The following is a 16768-nucleotide window of genomic DNA, read 5'->3' on the forward strand; positions in this document are numbered from 1 at the left end:
CCCCTCTCCTCTCCTCTCCTCTCCTCTCCTCTCCTCTCCTCTCCTCTCCCTCTCCTCTCCTCTCCTCTCCTCTCCTCTCCTCTCTTCTTCTCTCTTGTCCTTTTGTTCTCCAGGGCTTTTACTCCATGGTAGTCACTGGTAAGCATACCTGCTGTATTCATTGGGGAAAGCTGCCACAAGGACTACTCTGACTCAAAGAGGTAAAGAAATAGACTATTTCTTTCCAGGGGAGTGAAGGTGACATTGCACAGGAGCATGTGAATGAGGACTACTGTTGTTGCTTTGCAGCAATTCCCATAAAAGTACTGTAAACTAGGGAAGACAGTAGTTATCTTCATTCTTCTGATGAGGAACCTGAGGCTCAAGGATGTTCGTTATTAAATGAAAGAGCTCCGCCTTGAACTCTGGCCTTCTGAATCCAAATTGGGTCTTATGGGAAAACTACCCTCTGCCTTTCCTCACATAACTCATCATGAGCTTTCTTCAGAGATGAGGAAGACCACCGAGGCTCAAAGCACTGATCCCCTTCCCACTCCCTACATATCTTCCTAACACCCTCACCTTCTGTGACCTTGTCCATCCCCTTCTATGAGCCTGAGTGTCATCAGCTTTAAAATGGGCTTAATAGGACCTTCTCATAGAGTTGACATGATGATTACATGAGTGTAATATATGAAAAGTGCTTAAAACAGTGCCTAATATGTAATGAGTATTCAGTATTCTCTAGCTATTATTGTTTTGCTATTATTATTATTATTATTAAAATTCAAATTCCTCAGGATTAGGATAGGTATTTATATCATTGTCTCTGTTCATTATCAGTCCTTTCTAAACCAACTACCTTACAGTTTTCCTTCTGTGGTTTTTAACTAGGTCACCTCATAACTGCCCAAACCAGGGGATGTTTTTCATTGGTTATTTTTCTCTAAACTCCCTGATGCCTTTAAAATGCCCTACATCCTTGGTGTTCATGGCTTTTACTCTTCCTTGAAGAGTACATATATAGTTGTGCAGATTGTAAGCTACCCAGGTTCACACATCTAGGGGAAAGAGGTTCCTGTCAAAAATAAGGTAGAGTGGCATAGCTATTAGAACAATCTCCAGCAGGTGGCAGTAACATGTTCTGATCTAACAAAATCAATATCTTGTGACAACTTTCTGACAGATGGAGTGAATTGTCTTGAGGAAGAGGCATTTTCTTAATAATTCACACAGAGGCACCATGCAGGCTGGGTGTGGCTCTGCTTCTGACAGTCCCTCCTCTATTGCCTCCCCAGATACTCTTCCTTTGCCTGTCCCTTGAATGCCACTGAGCTGCTTTTCTCAGCTCTCTGCACTTACTTTGCATACTCTAATTGAGTAATTTAATAGACTCTTACTATTATAACTATCACCTTCTTGCTAATGAGTCCTAAATCTTTCACTCCAGCACAGACTTCTCTTTTGAGGAATCTAACTGCCTCCTGGGTATCTGCATCTGGATGTCTCATGGAAAACTCATTCAACATGTCAAAAACTTCATTCACTGCCAAACCCTCAACAATGAAACCCAGGCATCATTTTTAAGCCTGTTGTTCTTTATCAATGTTTCCATGAAACAGTTCTGTTTCCCTTTCATGTGTGAAATGTATATCGGGAGGAACAAAGGACATATGCTTGTGAGACTCCCCTGTGGCTCTCATCCAGGGTAGTACTGCCTCAAAACTGAGGGTGTGGCACACTCTTGATGGCCCAGGCTCCCTCGTATCACCTTGCACTTTGTAATGGTTCCAGAAGGGAACGGGAGATTGTCCTTCACCTCACTGAGGCTCTGATTGTTTTAGGGAAGAGATTCATCTTGTTGTGTGAATTTCATAGAGCCATCAAATGAGAATATCTATGAGTTATGCTAGACTTTTTCCATTCCTCCTGCAAATTACTTTATCCTACAAATTACTAATTTTATGCTCACATATATTTTTTAATGTGCTCTCTCTCTCTCTCTTTCTACTCCCCTTCTCAGTATTCTATTGTAGGCTTGTTCTATCTCTTAGTTGGAAATTTTAATAAATTTCTTACTACACTTACTCTATATGATGCTGCCATCTTATCTCATTAGTATATGTTTTTCGTACAGCTGACAAATATATCTATCTAAAGTATAAATTTCATCTTGTCACCCCTATTTAATTCACGTTCAAGGTTTTCTGTTACCTACAGGATGGAGTTCAACTCTAGCCCATGATTCAGCTGTGACATAACTTTCCTCAGGAAATTTTCTCTGACCCAGGAATCCTCCTTCTGTGTGTCCACGTTTCCTTATTATGTGCCTATGTCTCATTGTTACGCACTCATTTTTGTACTATAAAGCTCAGTTGGTGTATCTTTCTCTGCCACTAGACTATGAGCTTCTTGAGGACCCAGCCTGCACCTTAATTATGTTTGTATTCGCAGTGCCTTGAACAGTGCTTGAGACATATCAAATGTTTAAAAAATATATTTTGAATGAATGCAAGTGAGTATAGAATGAAATGATGGAAAGAGCCTCACAGAGGGGGCTGCACTGCATTGGGTTATGAAGGAAGGGATACTTTTAGTACAAAGGAGGAGGCAAAGTCTTCCAGGAAAGGGACTGGGAAAAAGGAAATATAAAACAATCTTCTTGGAGCACCTGGATGGCTCAGTCAGTTGAGTGTCTGCCTTCGGCTCACCTCATGATCCCAGGGTCCTGGGATTGAGCTCCATAAAGCCCCCTGCTCAGCAGGGAGTCTGCTTGTCCCTCTCCCTCTGCCCCTCCCTCCTTGTTCTTGCTCTCTCTCTCTCTCTCTCACACACACACACACTCTCTCTCTCTTTCAAATAAGTAAATAAAATATTAAAAAAAAAACAATCTTCTTGTTCATTCATGCATTGTTCAATCCATGATAGGAGTCCTCTTTTTCCCCACAGTGTAACAGAATTCATTATGAAGAGATCTGTTTTCTTGTATCTTGTATTTTGATAATTTGCCTTTTTTTCTTTCTGCCCTTCTCTTTATGTTGGCATAAAACTTCCTACGTTTGCCTATTGCAACATTTCTATTTCTCTAAAGGCGAGAACCCACTGAGTTTGGGAATGTACATGAACTAGCTTGGCATTTAAATATAGACAAGTCCACATATTTTCATTGTATTAGTCCGTGCTCATCTTTCACCCCCTCCCTCCTCAGTGACTTCTTCACTCATGGATCATACTAAGATGAGAAAATATAAGGTAATAGGCAAACTGTTTTCTTTTGAAATTCCTGGTAAGATGTTCTGAGCAATTTAGATCATTCTACAGAGCACCATGATCTCTTGTGAAGTTAATGTTAGCTTGTGATTAAACACTGGCATTTTTCATTCTCATATTATAAAAAATATATAATTTATCCTCTAATATTATAATTATACATTATGTTAAAGAAAGAAATGTACATACATAACAAAGAAAAATTATCTCATTCTCTTTTAAGCTTAAGTTTTCCATGTCTTCCTGGTTTCAAGGTATCTTAAAGCTAGAAAAGATTGTAGACATTGTTGAGAGATTTTATTTATCTAGATATTATTTAAGCCAGAGCTTCCCCCAGTGCTTCTAGTATCACTTCTCCACAGTCAGGAATCTCTTCACTACCCTCAGATTCTTCTTTAAATGCTTCCTCTATCTTCATGCTTAAAAGAAACATGGCTACCCCTGAAAACACCACAATCCCTGAATCTATGTAATTTGAGGCCATTGTCCTTTCTAACCATTTCTCTCCCACTCTCTTGTTAGAAACTTAACTCATTTGAGGATCATGCCAGTCAGATGTACTCCCTTGTCCCCCTTCATCACTGATATTTATTAAATTTTGGTTACGTTTCCCTTGTTTTCTAGAAGTATTGATGCTTAACTTACAGTCTTTCTCTGCCTTCCAAGCCCTTCCATTATCCTGAGACACCAGCACAGCCTCTGAGTTTTTAGCTTTTCTCCTATATAATGACTTTCTCCTTTACCCACTCTGCTTTCATTTTAGTGGCCACTACCAGATCCTAGTCATTATAACGGTTCTACTTCTCAAATCACTAAAGCAGACATCTTGGTCTCCTCTCTTTCCAATTTGCTTTGCCAAGTTTTCACAGTACAAGCAGTCTTTCAATTCACCATGATTCCAGTCTGTTGATCCTTTTACTGTCTTCCAATCTACCCTTCCTTTACTTTCTTCCCTTTTAATCCATTACATTCCATGGTGTATCATTCCCAGTCACTTTCTTAATTATCTTAACAGTAACCTACATTTTCTTGTGCCTGCCCTCCCACATGGACCTTAGCCTACCCTGCAACACACATTTTCTTTTTATTTTTTCCTCACAAAACCTCTACCTGGCTGAAGTCAGCTCCCTGCTTTCTCATCACCTGAAGTAGAACTGTGGAGAATTTTCAAAGTCACTCAACAGGGTCTGTGTAGCCCTGTAAATTTAATATCACCAACCCCAAATGAGTTCCCAGTGCTGCACTAGCCATGGTCATCTCTGTCACTTCCCCATTCCCCACAGCAATAAAATTAAACTTTATTCTTTTCAAATACTCCTCCCACTTTAATCAGAACTCACATTCTGTCGGAGAAAATAAATAAAGTTAGTCAGAAGTGTACTTATCTTGAGGCTACCAAGCATACAGATTATCTACATATACATTAATGTCACTTTCCTTCCCCTCAGCGATAATGGGAATGCCTTATGTTCTCTATTTTTGGGTTATATGTCTATCTATGCTTTGGGTTCCATCTTCTTGCCCCTCTCAGGAGTTTTACAACATTATTTTTCCATCTCTCTTCTGCACAGCCAACCTCTCTGTTTCACTTAATCCTTCCAGTTGGCTTGTCAACATACAGAGTCCCTCCCTTTAAAATGAGACTTTATAAAATATGTCTTTCAAGTTATTGCTCTACTTATCCTTTCCACTTTAACACTAAGTTATTCAAGAAGGTATCTAGACTCGCTGTCTCCCAGTCAATCCTTCACCCACTACAATCTGCCTTCCAACCTTTTTACTTCCACCAGAATCATTTTGCTCAACAGTTTATATCCATGTTGCTAAATGCAAAGGACATATTTAAGTCCTTAACAAATTTGCACTCTCAATAAGAGTTCAGTATTGTTAAAGATATCCTTTCCTTACTATTTTCTTCTTTCTTCTTGTCTGCTTTTGCTCTTCTACTATAAAATTAAATGTCAACATTTTTCAGGGCTTGGTCCTGGACTTGTTTCTCCTCACACTCAAAGCAAAGTCATCCACATCGTTGTTTCCATTACCACTAAAAGACAGATGACTCACAAATCGCTTGTTCAGTTAGGACTTCGCCTCTAAGCTCCAAGGCTACACATCCAGATGCCATCTGGACATCTTGATGCCCAACTCATGATCTGTCCTTTGTCCCAAACCAGGCTTCTTCTGGTGCTTGGACATTGTTTAATGGTACTACAATACCTTTTGCTGTATTTGCCAGAAAGGAAAATGAAATTCTCTCTCCTCGGACTCAATCTGTTGTCTAACCTTGTCAGTTTTGCATCATAGCTTTAACTTAGTTCACTTCTCTCTATCTCCACCACCACTCTTCCTAGATGGACATTGCTTGCCTGGAACACTGTCATGGGCTCCTCACTGATCTTCCCATGTATAGTTTGACCTTCCTCCAGTCTATCCTACTGTAGAACTATCCTCAAACAGGAGTGATTTTGCTTTCTGCACAAGATTGGTCAATATATGAACACACTTCTGATTGTCGTGACTGGGGGGGAGGGGTAGTGCTACTGGCATCTAGTGGGTAGAAACAAGAAATGCTGTTAAATATACTGCAATGCACAGAATTGGCCCCCATAATGAAGAATTGTTTCAAAATGTCAATGACGCCAATGTTGAAAAAACCTGCTCTAGAGGAAGATCGAGCTTCTCGCAATGCAGTCTTGGTTATGTCATGTGTACATATGCATGTGCGTGCGCACACACACACACACTTTCTTAAAATTCTTCAGTAATTCCCCATTTGATTAGGACCACAATAGTTAATATGACCCTCCAGATCATATTCTAGCCTCTGCCTACCCCTGCAGCTCATCCAACATCTTGCTGTCTCTCAGGCTCCTTGGTTCAGTCTCATTTCTATATACTGAGCTTCCTCCCACCCCAGGACATTTGTATATGTTGTTCTTTCCACCCGGAAGGTTCTTCACTTAGTTAAGCCCCATTTCTCCTTCAAATATCAGCTGCAAATCCTTTCCCCAGGGGAGTTTTGCATGACCTTTCTCAGTAAGTTAGTTCCCCTATTTTAGACACTCACTATATACCTCTGTTTTCTGATCTGTACATTGTTGCATATTTACATTGATTTATGTGCTGTATTACTGTCTCCCTCACTAGAGTGGAAGCTACAAAAGATGAATAATAACTTTTTATTTTGTTTTATTTTATTTCAGATAAAATTGCACTACAACTGTTTGGTTGTTGAAAGTTAGATATTTAGTGACTAAGTCTCTTTACATACCATATGAGAAAACTTAGTCTCAGATACATCAAGGAACCAAAGCAAGGCCACACAGCTTCATAAATAGTGAGAGAGTTTGAATCCAAGTTTCTCATCATCAAGTGCTGCATATTTTCCTTCTAAACTGGTGTTTTGTGCATTTGTTTAAGCCTGCAGATTTTTACTTAAAGTAAATCTTTTGTGGAAACAGTGCGTAAAACAAATTAAAAGAGATTAAAGCAGATCCCTGCTGTTATTAGAGACAGCTCAATTCAACCTTCTCTGAAATCTTGTAAGTCCCTACACAAACCCCTCCCTCCCACTTGACTTAAGGAATTTACTCTAAGGGACTTGTCACAGAATGACTTGGATCTGAAGGTCAAGGCTTGAAAACAGGTCTGCCGCATTCATATATGGACTGTGGGGTCTTTTACCACCTCGGTATATGATGTACTCTTGGCATTTGTGAATTTGAAGTTGAGAACACCAATATAGCATAAGTTAGTGTCATCATTGGCTGAGATATTTTCTTGAACAGTTTCACCAAATCACATTGCCATGATTCCATATTAAACAGAGAGGTGATCTTTTCATGTTGTCAGTTGAATCCATGGACCATATTTAGCATTCCACCCTTTGTCAAAACAAAATTTTCTGAACAGGAATCACTGCTTTTTAAGCATCTTCATTTTCTTTTTATTTTAGTTTATTTTTGCTGATGCTAGGAGTTGGGTTAAATTGCTAAAACAAAAGCAGATAAATACTGCATCCATTTCAGAGCAATCACTTTACATGACAGTAGAAGAGGATACCAGAAGGAACTGAGGTGAGGACTCTTCCTGTTCACTAGCTAAGGAGCTCACACCCACATGCCAGGCATGTCTTACATTGTCTCTCAACAACATAAACATCACTACTTTTATGAACATTTGGGTTTTTTATAATAGTTGCAAGCACAAATGTTAAGGGCAGTGTCCTGAAAAAATGGAAACTCCTTTTTCTCTGTTTTTCTCCTGTAAATGTTTTTAGTTCCAGACCAAGTTCACAGTAATGAAGATAGTAAACATCATGTATTTGGAGGGTATTTGAAGATGAGATAATTAAATGCATACCACTATTTTCTAGTTATGTATTGATATATATATATTTGATATGATAATATATATATGAAAAATGGATGTGAAAATTAGAAAATATAAGCACGCTAAGAAGTTATTTTCCAAAAGCCTTGCCTTTCCATCCTATCATAGATGTAGAAAGCATATCTATTCTAAGAAATGTTTGAGTTTTTAGCTGTCTCTCAAACTTAACTCATTTATTCCAGTATATTTTAAATGTAATGAAAATAAAGAGCAATTTGTCACATCATTGTTTGAATTGCTGTTGTTTAGAAAATATAACTTCATATATAAAAATCTAAAACTTATGTGTAGCTATTGAGACAATTTTCAATATATTACTTGATTTTTTAAAAAAAATTATACTTTTGCTTTTCAAGCTGTCTTAGCTCCTTTACTAGCTTTATACAATTTTTTATTCAAAACAATGAGTCTGATTGATGCAGTTTGTTTTATTACATTCTATTACTTAATCTATAAAATAAGAAACACTAGATTCCCTCTATTTGAAATGCCCTTTATCCTTTTTTCCTTTGGGAAACTTTTATTGCTTTGATTTTAAGTCACTGTCTCAAAGAAGTAATTTCACAACCTTTATGAATTGCCAAACTTACTTACTTAATGGTGGCTGAATGGGTTTGTAATTTGGGAGCTCTGTAATTACTAAGATTATTATTACAGGGTGAACGTGACATTTTTTAAAAAAGGCATTTCCTTCTGTCTTAAGCATATAATGTCAATATGTTGCTATTTTTTTTTTGAAGTCCTTCATGGACATTTCTCATGTCTTAGAAAGTTGCATCTATTAACATATATTACATTGTATCGTGACCCTTATTTCCACTTTCTCTCTTTTATGAGAGCAAAAAAAGCCACATGAAAGAAAAGCTAATTCAGAAGTTGAACTAGTGGCAGAAAAGTAAACTAAGTGTCAGATATGTGTTTGCAATTCTTGGCTAAGTTATCAGAATTTTACCCGAAGCATATTGGAAAACATCAGTCATGGGAACCCCCCTCCTCTCTCATTCCTGCCTTCTAAACCCCCTGAAAACCACATCTGTTTCCCACTGATAGCTTTTAATATGCATCCCTTTAATGTCTTCTAACAGGAAGTGGAAATTGAGAGAAGTTTGTGTTCACCAACATTTAAGAGTCACCCTGGGAGCCAGTCCGATGATTCTGTGAATGATTCAGACAAGAAAGGCGAGGAAACATCTTTTGACAAGATGTCACCTGAAAGTGGTCACAGCCACATCTTTGAAGGTTAGCACAATATTTTGATGTGATCTCTTGGGATCATATATTGTACAACATCAGTGGTTAAGTAAAAAAATATTTAAGGTTTTGTTTTAAAAATTAAGAAAAAAAATGAGAGAATATAGCTCAAGAAACACAATTAAGGAAAAATAGAGGTATATTTAAATACTTCTCTATTTACTTTAATTTTTAAAACTAAATAAAATATATTTTAATTGATTCTAAACTAGCACAATAAGCATTTTCAGTATTAGACTTTTTGAACAGTCATTTGACCATCATCTGACTGTTCCTTTTGTGAAAAGAAAGGAAACATATTTGTCTCTCTGTCTGTGGGATAATAAAAGGATAAAATATAAGTAACTGTCAATGGCAAAATTAAAAAAAATTGAAAATGCCTTCAGCATCTCTTTTTTTCAGACAATTAAACTAAATGTGCTTAATGAATTTGGAATAAAAAGTGACATGAGGGTGTCATAATTTAGGAGAAAACCTCATAAATTTGATTAATGTTTTACCAATGTCATTAAAAAATTAATAGCTCATATGTTAGAAATTACACTATTAATAAAATTTTCAACTATGACACAAGTGCAAAATATAAATAATTTATTGGAAAATGCAGATATCATCTATCATTTCTGTTTAGTCACATTTTGGTTTTTTTTTTTCATTTTAGCCAAGTAATGCATATTATAGTATTTCTGTTTGTTAAAGGTCATAATTAGTACAACTTTTAGGATGTCAAGTTGCCAGTCAACATGAGCAGTGTAGAATATAGCAGGCAGTGCACAATTTGGGAAAGCCAATAATGCTCTGCTTTAAAACTTTGATATTCTGCGGTGCCTGGGTGGCACAGCGGTTAAGCGTCTGCCTTCGGCTCAGGGCGTGATCCCGGCGTTGTGGGATCCAGCCCCACATCAGGCTCCTCTGCTATGAGCCTGCTTCTTCCTCTCCCACTCCCCCTGCTTGTGTTCCCTCCCTCGCTGGCTGTCTCTATCTCTGTCAAATAAATAAATAAAATCTTTAAAAAAAATTAAAAAAAATAAAACTTTGATATTCAAAGTGTCATCTGTGACTGGGAGTATCAACATCACATGGAGGCATATTAGAAATGCAGAAATGTGGGCCCCATACCAGTCCTATCAAACCATAATTTGCATTTTAACGGGATCCTCAAATATTTCATGTGCACATTAAAGTTTGAGAAACCTTATGTGCTTCTGGGTAATTTATGTGTGATTCAGCCCATTCTGATTCCAATTAAGTATTGTAATTTGGACTGGGAGGTGGATGTGGGAAGAATAAAGGAGAGTTTGCTGATGATGAACTGGATGGACATGGATTTCTAAACACAGGTAATTTGGGATTTCAATTTCTAGTTTTCATTTTCAGTTCATTTTTGTATGCCCGATTGATATCCTCATATGATTAGTGTCAGTCTTAAGGAAGTTACTCCACATATTTCAGGCTTGTGATTCAACTTTATGAGCACTTGGAAGAATGCAAGAGAATCAGATTAGCAGAGGCCAAAAAAGAGAAGCTTTAGGAATGATTTATGTTCAGGTGATGTTGGCCTGTGGCGATCTTAGCATAGGGAGGCAAAGATGAAGTTGGCAAACTGACCAGTGTTACATGAGATGAACACCTTCACTCATCCTGCGTCACTTCTCTCCTCTGTTTTCTTAGGTTCCCATGCAAAGATTTTCAAAAGCCTCTTTATTTTACACACTTAAAAAGGTATTCTGGAAGGTAACCATTATTGAGTGTCAAGATATGACTTAAATTTAAGAGTGACTTCAGGTTTAAATTTCCAGGCATATTGAAAATATCAAAAGCTAAACTGAAAAACACAGAGTGAGAAAACTGTCCTAGGGATAATATAGCAGCTAACTTATATTTTATCTGTACAATGCACAAGAACTGTAATTTCTATGTGTCACTACTTGTAAAAGAAAGAAACTTCCTTCATTATGGGTTCCTTTTAACTCTTTCATGGTGCCCAAAATTTCTATCTTAGGTGGAACAAGTATGAGCCCTTTTAATACTTATAGCTAGCTTTGACAGGCTTTGTATGAGCTTGACAAAACCTACACAACTAAAGAATACATTGATGTTACTAGTCTGCTGCAGAGACTTTATTCCAAGAAGATAAACACGTGTGTCTGAATAAAATGTGGTAACAAAGATGTCAGAGTGTAGGATTATATGAGTAACTGTGATGGCTCACATACTAAACATCTTAAGTAACCTCAAGAGTTTCATACTTGGAAACAATATTTATTTATAGCTCTTTCAGAAACAGTAGAATCTTAGAAAGAAACTTCAGTAGACCATCACAATGTAGCTACCTAACGATCTGCATTCTTAGGATTTAGTTAAATCGGTGCAAATTGATCAAAGGATGCATCTCAGGACTCTGGAGTAGCAATGGCTGTTGGATTAGTTTCCCCCTTTATCCTCAACTGCAGGTCCTGGGTAGCTGCACAGAAAGGCACTGAGATTCCCCCAGATTTCTTTCTATGCTTGATGATCCATCCACTCCCAGGTTGTGTTTAATTGCTTTCGCCGCCCTTTATTAGGTTTGCTCTGCCTTCCTTACCGATATACTTGTGTCGAATAAATCATAGTGTTTCCTGTGCATGTTGGTGCATTCCATTCACATTTGCTTTGGGTGTACTCTAATTGTTAGCTGTTCCAATGATTCTAGGAAGACTTGGCTCATTTGAAATTAAATGTCAAGCATGACAAATCCATAATTTGACAAATCTGGGTGATGTAATAGATACAAGAGAAAAAAAACAAACTCGTATAAATGGTTTGATTAACTGTACCACAGTAATATAAAATATTATCTGTGAAATTTCTTTTAGGTATTTTAAAACCAGTAAGTTGGAGAGTGAATATTGGGAGTCTTAGATACTGATTTACATGGTTTGATCTACTTTAGTTTAATCCACCTGTATGTAGAGTAAAAAATTTATTTTTTCTGCAGAAAAATTCTGGATCAAAGGGTGCTTCAAATAGCACAGATGATTGGGTAATGTTCATCAAGTTTAAATGTTTTAATATGACAATTACCTGCTTTTCACTTTTAGTCCCTAAACCATAATTTTAATATTAATCTTCTAAGTCATCAACATATAAAATTCTAACAGATAAAATATACATTCAAAGTCATTCTTTCAAGGCTTTTGTAATAAACCTTAGAAATTACTTGCTGTATTTCTCTTTTTATTCTGCTCCATTAAAGCAGGTTCATTCTTTATTCTTATAATGACAATTCATCTCCTCTGATAGATTTTACAAATCAAACTGGGGGTTCTGGTTTTTCTTTTTTTAATTTTCTACTCCTCTTTAAGTGGTGGGATCCTTTCAGTTACAAGTGTTTCTGAAATACTGATGTATATGCCATATATGTATTTGTGTGTGAGTTACTATTGTTTATGTATCTTATTTTTTCATTTAATACAATTTTAGAGACATTTTAGGGAAATGCTTTCTATATTACAGAAGAGTTCCTTGTGTCTGCTGTCCAATGTGCTAACCACTAGCCACTACCACACTGGTGGCTATTAAAACACTTAAAAAGTTGCTGGTACGACCAAGCAACTTGTTGATTTTATGGAAGCCTAATTAATTTGAATGTAAATAGTCCTGTTTGGGACAGCCCAGTCTTAGCAGATGTCATTTCTCCAAAGAATTTGTCCACCCTTTTCATTGGAAAGGATTCAGATGCTACTTGCTCATTTTAAGTTATCCCTTCTCTGCAAATTTACCTTAATTAAAAAAGTATGTGGGTAAGTGTAAAGATAACCTGTGTTTGTAAAATAAATTTTAGCAATAATCCACATATTAAAAAGATTGTCTTCAAGAGCTAGTGGTGGTCTCCTCACTGTAGTATTTCCTAGTGATAAGGAAAAAATCGTTTCACCTGCATTCCCTTTTCAGCATTCTGAAAAACAATGCTTTTAACATCGGAACGGAAATATCTACTGTGAGGCTATGCATTTTTCTGTAACATCTTTTCTAGGGCTTAATTTTCTTGGGAATATGAATCCTCTCAGGTCAGGAAGCAAACCATTTTCTAAATACTTCAAAGTCAACAAAGTTAAATGAAATGCTGTAACAGGTTACTTTAAAATTAACAGAACTATTCCTTTAATAAAAAAGGGCTTTGTTTAGAAACATAAATAAATCAGACATTTAGTCACAGAGCAGCTCCAGTGAGGCCATCAGCACCATTTGTTCTGCTCTGACTGATTCGTTCTGTCTAATGAGATTCAGACAACAGGCTTTAGACCTAGTCTCTGGACAAATGCCATGGTGGACCCAAGACTCCCAACACAGGCTCCATATCTTCTTTCATGCCCCAAACAATCTCCTATAAAACAGCCATGTTATTTTAATTCACATAGGAGAAGACTTTTCATGAGTAAAAATGTTGTCAGTGAAGCACAATTTAAAATAATCCTGAGAGGGGTGCCTGGTGGCTTAGTCGGTTGAGCAGCTGCCTTCAGCTCAGTTTGTGATCTTGGGGTCTGGGGATCAAGCCCGACATTGGGCTCCCTGCTCAGCAGGGTGTCTGTTTCTCCCTCTTGCTCTGCGCCTCCCCTGCTTGGGCTCACTCGCTCTCTCTCTCTCAAATAAATCAATAAAATCTTTAAATAAAATAAAGTAAAATAATCCTGAGACAACAACCTTCACAAAATGAAGAATCCTTTTGTGATATCCTAAGTATTTGGTATGTTTCATCTGTTTACTTAGATGGGTTTTTTTCCCCTTTCTTTCTTAAAGTGGGTTTTACCTTCAGTTTTTCAATGACTCCCACATGTTCCTTTCAGTTGCTTTTATAATCAGTGAGTCAAAACAAATTCCAGAGTTAAATCATGGGCTCTACCGGAAGGGGCAGCTGAAAGTTTGCTATTCTGAGGAAATTGTAATGAAAGGTCTATTCATGAGGTCTTTCACATGGAGGCTATAAATCAGCACCTTGGAATGCTGGAAAATGTCCATTGATTAATAATCAAAATCCCAGGACCTCATTTTGAGCTTATGTATGGTCATACTTAATTTTAAAACATGATGCCATCAAAGAAAGAGAACAACAAATAAAAATATCCCTCTTGAAACTCATTCATTCATTTTACCTCCTTGTAACTGCAAAGAACTGTTATTTTTAAATATTCTGATTATAGAATCAGAATGTATATATATCCCTAGAGAACATTTTTTGATGTGGTATTTTCATTTGTCCATTTATTCATTCACTCAGTAAATATTTATTGAGTGCTTAAATCTGCCAGGTACTAGTTGGTCTAAGTGCTTGGGGACATCAATGAATAAAACAGACCAAAAAAAAAAAAAAAATAGAGAGAGAGAAAAGAAAAGAAAAGAAAAGCCCTGCTTTTGTGTGGCCTGTATTATAACAGGCAGAAACACACCATGAACAATAAAAATAATGAAGAAGTAAATTACACACCAGAAGGTAGTAAGTTCTATAGAAAATACAGACTGTGATAGAGGGGATGGACAAAGTTTGCATTTTTTATTAGAACGGTCATGATCAGCCACAACAAAAAGGTGACATTTAAGCTAAGACTTGAAAAAAGTATTTTCCCTTTTCCTTCATTCTTAAAAGCATACAAAGTCATATTTTGATGATATTCGGGAAGATTTGGGTTAGAATCCTCCCTGAGTGATCTTCTTCCCATGATTGGAGCAACTATACTGCTAGTTTCTATGCAGTTACTTGAAGCAGAGGAAAGATATACATCAATAAAACCCTTATACTTTACCACTGTCGCCATTGCAAAGTGTATGGAATGACTCCTCCCTTTGTTCCTCAATGTGTGTCTTGCACATTTGGGGTATTCTTTCTCTATTCTGATCTCCAGAGGACAGATCCAGACAGGAGGCAAGGAGTACAGGCAGAATCACAGGGCTGACTGAAGAGGTGGAGTCCATACATGGGAGCCAAACAAGGAATTGGTTATTCTTGGGAAAGGGATTTGAGAATTACCTAATAGGTTTGAAATTAGAATGTTAGCACAAAGGTGAAACACAAGAACCCCACATCTTAAACTGAGTTTATGATTCAATGTGTTTATCTAGGTTGGCACAGCTCATATGACCATCAGTGTTCCAAAATAAAGGCAACGTTAGAGGTTCACGAATGCAGTAGGTCCATCCTGGAGAAGTTTGGTGACAGGTGTTGGTGATGCAATCCTAGTTGGGTTTAAGGACAAAAAACCCTGTCACTAAGGATTAGCACATGACTAAGAGACTGCACTGGGGCAATGATTTTGAATGAAGAAAGGAAAGAAGGAAAGAAAGGATGCAAGAGTGAGAGGGAGAGAAGAGAGGACAGGCAGGGAGGAAGAAAAAGAGACACAGAGAGACAGAAACAGAAATGGAGGGCAAAAAGTAAGAAGAGAATAGAAAAAATAATAAAGCAGTTCTATGAAGCTTTTGAGAAATAGCTAGAGTCCAGTTATTAAAGAACTGTGTTTTTGGTGTCAGAAACAAACACAGCAATAGCCATAAATTCAGCAAACATTCACTGAGAAGGAAGGTGAAAATTCCAGGTAGATCTAGCAAAATCATGAAGGAGTATTGAAAGTAAGGAATCTGGGAGGAGATAGGGACGCTTTTATATATTTGATGCTCAGCAATTCTATAAATGTCTTTCTATCCCCATGTGGTAGGGCAAGAGAAAGTTCTAGATTCTAAGCTGAGAGTAAAACAATTCAGGTTAATTACACTCGGCTGCCGGATTAAGAAGGATGCCAGGTTTAAAAGAAAAGGGAACATTTGATTTTTGTGCTTTCAGAATTGATTAAAATGTTCATCAACATGTTTTAAAAATGTTTACAAATTTGAAGGAGTGGAGTATTTGGCTATTTTTCACCATGATAGAAAACTAACATTCTAGGGACAATCCTAAACTCTAGATATCCCCAGTTATGGGAAGAAGGTGAGGAGCCACCAAGAACATTCACTAATTAATTTTTTAAATCCATTTTTCAAGGTATATGAAATTTGTAAAGTAATTGCATTTTCAGATTTTGAGCAAATACTTTTATTAAAAATGTGTGTTTTCTCTGTACAATTTTTATGGATATTTAATATTAGAAATACCTTATTTACTTGAAATCAAAATTAATTATAAATACTTATAACCATAACTTCTTATTCCTGGTTAATGCAGCTTCATATGCCCTTTAAAATATATAGTGCCCATGATGATTTATAAGAATAACAACCTATTAATAATAAATGTGAAACACAAATAATAATAGCATATGAAACTTTCTCTTTGTGAAGAGCTACATGATTCTATATTTGGACTCTTTTTCCACATCTATAAATATGGGTATGGGGCTAAAATAATGTTCTATGAATAAATTCTGCATGTCACAGTTAGGATTCTTTATTTGCAACACCAAACTGATGAAATAGTATATGAGGCCTCAATTAGAAGAGTACACAAAGTTCTAGCCAGAGGGTCTCAGAAAGTCTTAGAGAATACCATAAACTTCGTATTGCCTAAGACAAAGAACCAGTTGTTCCATCTGTTTAAAAAAAAAATCCTTTCTTGCCAAACTCATTCTGTTTAATTGTTTATTTGGTCTAATATTTCAGCACTTAAAATTCTAGATAGTTCCAGATTTATTAGAAGACATGTAATCATTCTCTAGTGACTTGGTAGGACCATTGCTTTTCATAAACATCAGGGAAAAATTTGGTACACCACCTTCAAACCTATTTTATACCATCAAGTCACAATACTTTCAACTCATTGCTTGACTATCTTCATTCTCCATTCCTTTTTTTTTTTTAAGATTTTATTTATTTATTTGACAGAGAGAGACAGCCAGTGAGAGAGGGAACA

The sequence above is a fragment of the Ailuropoda melanoleuca genome, chromosome 2, assembly GCF_002007445.2.
Source record: "Ailuropoda melanoleuca isolate Jingjing chromosome 2, ASM200744v2, whole genome shotgun sequence".
In the NCBI taxonomy this organism is placed as follows: domain Eukaryota; kingdom Metazoa; phylum Chordata; class Mammalia; order Carnivora; family Ursidae; genus Ailuropoda; species Ailuropoda melanoleuca.